General features: G+C 45.1%; 1 non-coding gene across 1 annotated transcript; it reads right to left on the bottom strand.

Moving 5' to 3' along the window:
* Positions 1-4711: 4711 nt before the first annotated feature.
* On the bottom strand, positions 4712-4875 carry LOC128405491 (U1 spliceosomal RNA). Its single transcript, XR_008328322.1, has one exon. It is a non-coding gene; the product is annotated as a U1 spliceosomal RNA (small nuclear RNA).
* Between the last annotated feature and the right edge of the window lie 1117 nt (positions 4876-5992).

Raw genomic sequence — 5992 nt, 5'->3', positions numbered from 1 at the left:
GAACGTGCCTCCCGCATGGATCATGTTTGCAACCCGAGCATCCACTGTATATACAAAAGAACTTATTTATGCATGCGACTACGACTGCACGAGTATTGCTTGCACAACAGTGGAAAGAAGGTGTCCCAACCAAAGAAGATTGGCAAGTTAAATTAATGGAATATGCTGAAATGGAGAAAATGACAACGAAACAAAGAGAAAGAGATGACAACGAATTTAAGGAAGAATGGAAGGACTTTATTGCATATATACAGAATCGATGCACACAGGTTAATACATTGGCAGGGTTCTAGGACTACTTGTAAATTACATTATGAATGAACAATAGGTAATTTTAATGGTTTTTATTTTACACTGGACATGCGGTATGTTGATAAACATTGGAACCAAGGAAGGGACGAGGGGGAAGTCAACTTTTTGGTATTGAATGTTATTTTATTTTTGTCATATTTGGAAATTAATAAAATATTTATTAATAAAACCCCACAAAAACAAATCCTCTCTCGGTGTGTTTTCCCGGTGGGGTTTCTTGGTCAGGTATCTTCCACCTCTGCTCCTCATCCAGCCAGTTCCTGACATCCTCCATGGATGTCCATGCCTCTTGACAGGAGGACCAGTGACTTTTCAGTGTTATCACTCCCTCTCAGGTGTTCCCTATTTTGAAGAGCAGAAAAAGAGCACACTATTATGACTCTCATTTTAAATACCACCCACTATAGAAGCTGTGATATATTGCTGAGGGGGGCAGGAGAAGAGAAGAGGAAAGCAAGTCTTCAACCATCAGTTATGTCTATGTCTCCTCCAGAAAGTATATCCAGGCATATTTTGGCAATTATAAAAAAATCCACCAGGACAGATATTTTACCCCTGAAAAAGAGGACATGTCCTGGAAAAAGAGGACACATGGCAATCCTACAGAGTCCCTGTAAGCTTTTCATATCAGCATCCATCACTAGCTGAATATGGTGGAACCTCGGGTTAAGTACCGTCCTCACGAACGTTTCGGGTAACGATCTCCTCTAACCCGGAAGTATAGTGGTACCTCTGGTTACGAACTTAATTCCTTCCAGAGGTCCATTCTTATCCTGTAACTTCTTAACATGAGGCGCCATTAGCGAAACAGCATCTCCCACGTGCGAGTTTCGCTCACATCCCAGGGCAAAGTTCGCATCCGGCAGCAGCTACTTCCGGGTTAGCGCAGCTCGTAACCCGATGCGTGAGCAACCAGAAGCGTTCGTATCCAGAGGACCACTGTAGATGTTCCTGGTTGCAAACTTTGCCCCGGGATGCGAGTGGAGGTCGCATGGCAACGGCACAGTGGCAGTGGGAGGCCCCATTAGAGAAAGCGCACCTCATGTTAAGAACAGTTTCGGGTTAAGAACGGACCTCCGGAACGAATTAAGTTCGTAACCGGAGGTACCACTGTATATGGTATTACTGAATGACCGCATTTCTGCTTTTGTTACTCTGTTTACTTTTTAAAATTACAGTGATCTCCGCCCCCCCCCCCCGGTGGAATACACTAAAGTTCATGAGCAGCTTGTTCCCAATTGGGGGAAAATTCAGAAGCAATGCTACAAGGAGCCCCATAAATGGATTACGGTTTTAATGTAAATGTGTGTGTGTGTAAAAAATAGTTTCGTTTGGAAAAAAATATGTAAAAAAAGAAAGGAAAGGAAAGTCACAGACCCTTTGAGAAAGCTGGGTAATATACATATATTTTTGGTTTTTTATTGTATATAAGAAGTGGCATAGGGACGCTGGTGGCGCTGTGGGTTAAACCACAGAGCCTCTGACTTGCCGATCAGAAGGTTGGCGGTTCAAATCCCCGCTGATGGGGTGAGCTCCCATTGCTCAGTCCCTGCTCCTGCCCACCTAGCAATTTGAAAGCATGTCAAAGTGCAAGTAGATAAATAGGTACCGCTCCGGCGGGAAGGTAAGCAGCGTTTCCGTGCGCTGCTCTGGTTCGCCAGAAGCGGCTTAGTCATGCTGGTCACATGACCTGGAAGCTGTACGCCGGCTCCCTCGGCCTATAGAGTGAGATGAGCGCCACAACCCCAGAGTCGGTCACGACTGGACCTAATGGTCAGGGGTCCCTTTACCTTTAAGAAGTAGCACATGGCTTAAGTTCTTTTTCTACACAGTGTCTGAAATTCAGCAAAAGCACAGCACTTTCTCTTGTCTTCTTCTCTTGACATGGATTCAGCTCACTTTAAGCTCTTTCTTTGTCCCCTCCCATCAGCTACTGGGTGCTGTCCTTTCAAATGCCGCTGGGTATTGCATGTCAAAAGCTGGTGAGTGATTCACAGTCATCAGGGGGACATTTGTCATTACCTCCTATTGGGGAAAAGAAATCTTCAATCCTGGACTATTAGCAACCAATATCCCTAACAGTGGACATGCTGGTATGCGTCTCGAGTTATTATTTTGCTTTGTGGTGTTCATACTGGCTCCTAGGAAACCATTTTGTTGTTGCAAGTGCTGCTATTGTTTTTACATTGGTACCATCATTAGCTGTTGCCCGTGGTTACTTATATCTTCAAGGAGAGATTTCCTTGCTTCTGAAAAGGCATTTCTGGATTTCCTGAAACGAATTGTCACCAGGGCCCAGTAGCTGCCGCGAAAGAATGAGGTATTCTATTTTTGACCATGCACTGCATCCATAGTTCCCTTAATGAGACAGAAGTCTCCGAAAAATATTTTTTGAACCAACTTTTGGTTCTTCATCTTGGTTGTGGACTTTCTGCCTTTGTGAATTGTGATTCTGTGCATTAAAAAACCCCCAAAACCCACAAGGTCAATAAATGAGCATAAGATTGTGACTTTACAGCACAATCCTATACAGTGGTACCTCGAAAGTCGAACAAAATCTGTTCCGGAAGTCCGTTCAACTTCCAAAACGTTTGGAAACTAAGGCTTGGCTTCTGATTGGCTGCAGGAAGCTCCTGCAGCTAATCAGAAGCCACGGAAGCTGTGTCGGACGTACGGGTTCCAAAGAATGTTTGAAAACTGGAATAATCACTTCTGGTTTTTGATTGTTTGGGAGTCAAAATGTTCGACTCCCAAGACGTTTGAAAACCAAGGTACGACTGTATATATGTCTACTCTGAGGTATCTCCTATTGATTTCAGTTGAACTCTCCACCCTGCCATTCACATTGCTGGTTCTCCTTGCCTTGAACACAATCAGCATCCGTTCTACGCACTACAGAGAAGGGCTTCTGTAGATGTTGGTCCCTGAGAAAAAGAACAAGGGAAGAGGATGAAACACATTGATTTTGTAAAGGAGTCCCCATGATCAGTCACTTGGATGTCCTAAACATTTTAGCAGAGTTTAATTAAATGAGACACCCATAATTAAGTTATATCTCTGTATGCATAAATTATGCCCGATAAAAGCTTGAGTGGCAGCATGTTCTGATTGAAAATGAGCAAAAGCAGAGGTGGCTTGACTTGCAAGGATCAATAGTCAGGAAGCTATTTTTATCTTAATTGATTTTTTTAAAAAGAAAAAAACTTACTGAGTGAGTTAAAAGGAAGGCAGTTGAGGCAGATGGTGGATTAAATTATTTCTAGAGAAAGACATACTCAAAGAGATGGAAGGAAAGAAAGAGGTTTCATAAAAGGAGCACTCCAGCGCCAGGAATTGTGGCTAGGCTCTTTTTGTTGTGCGTGGATCTTAGCTTCAGAAATCCCTTTAGATGCAGCCTAGGTTGTGTGTGATAGATCAAATCCTTCCCTCCTTGTGTGTTTTGCAAAGTCAACTGGGTCATGCTGAATCTGCAGTGTTGTACAGCAACGCGATGGGTAGCTGTGCCGTTAAAAATGGATTTTTGTTAATTTATGCTAGAATTCTGTTCAGCGTCGGGATTAGACATCCACAACTGGGACATGCAACAAAATGTTTCAGTGTGGCGTTCCCAGGGTTCTGGCCAACCAGCCAGCTGTTCCCTTTTCTGGATACTCCATTCCCTTCTGCCTCTTGCCTGAGTTCCCACTCCCTCAACAGATTCTAAGCATTCCACACCGACGGAATAGGCTGGTCTGTTTTAGAGTTTCCCCCTAAAGAGTCTCTATGTATTACTGCAAACTCTTGTGTTCCTCTAGGGCCCCAGAAGTCTCCCTCTCGTGTGTTTATGGTGTTTTGGCCTATATAAGGATGAGGACTTGGAGAATGAGTTTGCCGTTAGCCAGTGCCGCAGAAGACAGAATCAGAACTCAAAAAGAACTTAACAGATTGGAGAACTGGGCCCGGACTAACAAAATGAATTCCAATAGGGACAAATGCCAGGTTCTGCACTTAGAGTAGGCAGGAGGAACAAGATGCACAAATATAGGATGGGGAAACACCTGGCTTACTAGCAGTACATGTGAAAAGGACCTAGGGGTCTTGGTGCTTTAGAATGTGAGACCTGTGCTTTAAGATGTGTGCTGAGTACACAGCCTTTCTCACAATGCAAATACAGTGGTAAAGGTAAAGGGACCCCTGACCATTAGGTCCAGTCATGACTGACTCTGGGGTTGCGGCGCTCATCTTGCTTTATTGGCCGAGGGAGCCGGCGTACAGCTTCCGGGTCATGTGGCCAGCATGACTAAGCCGCTTCTGGCGAACCAGAGCAGCGCACGGAAACGCCGTTTACCTTCCCGCCGGAGCGGTACCTATTTATCTACTTGCACTTTGATGTGCTTTTGGTTTTGTTTTTTTTTTTGTGCAGGGGAAAGCGCGAACGCAGTCCCCCACTACCACAAATTATGCAGTCGAGTTTCCCGCATTTGGGGAAATCGCAGGAGTCAGCACACCCGCAGTGCAATGGATGAGCCTCACCCTGGGAAAACCACCTTCATGATCATGGTGTCTCCCCTGCCAGGTAAGTATTCACTTTGATGTGCTTTTGAACTGCTAGGTTGACAGGAGCTGGGACCGAGCAACGGGAGCTCACCCCGTCGTGGGGATTCGAACCGCCGACCTTCTGATCGGCAAGTCCTAGGCTCTGTGGTTTAACCCACAGTGCTTGGGTTAAATACTTAATTCGTTCTGGAGGTCCGTACTTAACCTGAAACTGTTCTTAACCTGAAGCACCACTTTAGCTAATGGGGCCTCCCGCTGCCGCCGCGCCGCCAGAGCACAATTTCTGTTCTCATCCTGAAGCAAAGTTCTTAACCCGAGGTATTATTTCTGGGTTAGCAGAGTCTGTAACCTGAAGCGTATGTAACCCGAGGTACCACTGTATCAGCTTTGGAGGGGTGGTTTTTCCTCTGGCAGGCGGGTGGAAATGGTACAAGTTCCGCCCCCCCCGCCTTTTGTGATCCTGGTAATTATCAGCCTGCTTGGTTGCTATGAAAAACCTGCATATTAAATGCAAAGACATGTTTGCTATCATGGCTGGTTTGGCCCCTTAGCTGGTTGAAATGGATTCTTCATCATTCATAACTTGCCTCAGAAGTACAAAATGCTCTGGGTTTTTCCTCTCTCTCTCTCTTTAAAAAAATCTGCTTCTAATTAGCTGCATGACAAAACAGTTGAGTCTGCAAAGTCCTCTTTGTCAGCTGCATTTGGAGCCAAGCTGAAAACAGCCTATCACTATCTGAATGAGCTCTCCAGCTCCCATCTCAGGAGATGGCTTTGTCAGTACAGGGATGCGCTCCTGGTATTTATCTAGCAAGGGCACAGGCAGAATCGCCACTGAAAGGAGGACAGAGGCATTTGTGTGAGGGAGGGCCGGGGTGGAAGAGCCCTCACTTGCAGCTTTAAATTTGTGATCTGAATGTTATGATGACTAAACTGGCCCATACTTGCAAAGCTCTTCCATGATCACGATGGGAGCTGTAGTCCGGGGTCTGGAGGGTCACAGGTTAAAAAGATTATCTGGTACCTCCAGATATTACAAAGCTTTGAAAGAATGGCTTATACAACCGTTGAAGGAGGTCTGTAATGAAATTTTAGAGGGGAAAAAGGCACCTGAATCGTGGAAAGAAGCTTATATCACACTTAT

This window comes from Podarcis raffonei, chromosome 17, assembly GCF_027172205.1.
Source record: "Podarcis raffonei isolate rPodRaf1 chromosome 17, rPodRaf1.pri, whole genome shotgun sequence".
In the NCBI taxonomy this organism is placed as follows: domain Eukaryota; kingdom Metazoa; phylum Chordata; class Lepidosauria; order Squamata; family Lacertidae; genus Podarcis; species Podarcis raffonei.
This window is presented reverse-complemented; position numbering and strand designations above follow the sequence as displayed.